The sequence below is a fragment of the Cyphomyrmex costatus genome, unplaced genomic scaffold (assembly GCF_001594065.2).
Source record: "Cyphomyrmex costatus isolate MS0001 unplaced genomic scaffold, Ccosl1.0 scaffold652, whole genome shotgun sequence".
Lineage (NCBI taxonomy): Eukaryota > Metazoa > Arthropoda > Insecta > Hymenoptera > Formicidae > Cyphomyrmex > Cyphomyrmex costatus.
Window position 1 is genome coordinate 110352 of NW_017280214.1, and position 467 is coordinate 110818.

The window sequence follows — 467 nt, forward strand, 5'->3', positions numbered from 1 at the left end:
ATATGTTCACTAAACCTAAATGTGCTTTTGCAAACCAAGTACCTGTTAATGCACTTAACTTAAAATTACACGCTTTTTTCTTTCGTTTTCGTCGATGTATTTGTTTATAATATGTATTTGAACAATGCATTATAAGAGATTCATCTGGTTTTATCTGAATATCTTTATCACATCGTGGACACATAATATGAGTACGAATCACTCTTTTTGCACTTAGATAATTTATTAAATCGTTATAATTATATGTCAAATGAATAAATTCATGGAAAAACATATTTACTCATTCTAGCGATCACTCACTTCGCGTGAAAATAGTTACTCTTGTCTTGCTAGTTACAATTTAACTCGTTGTCTACAAGGTGAAAAGAAATGAAAATAAATACAGAAAGGAATGAAAAGTGGGGGATGAACCTCGCTTCACGCGGAAAGTACAGGTCCTGTATACCCATCCGTGTGTGTGTGTGTGT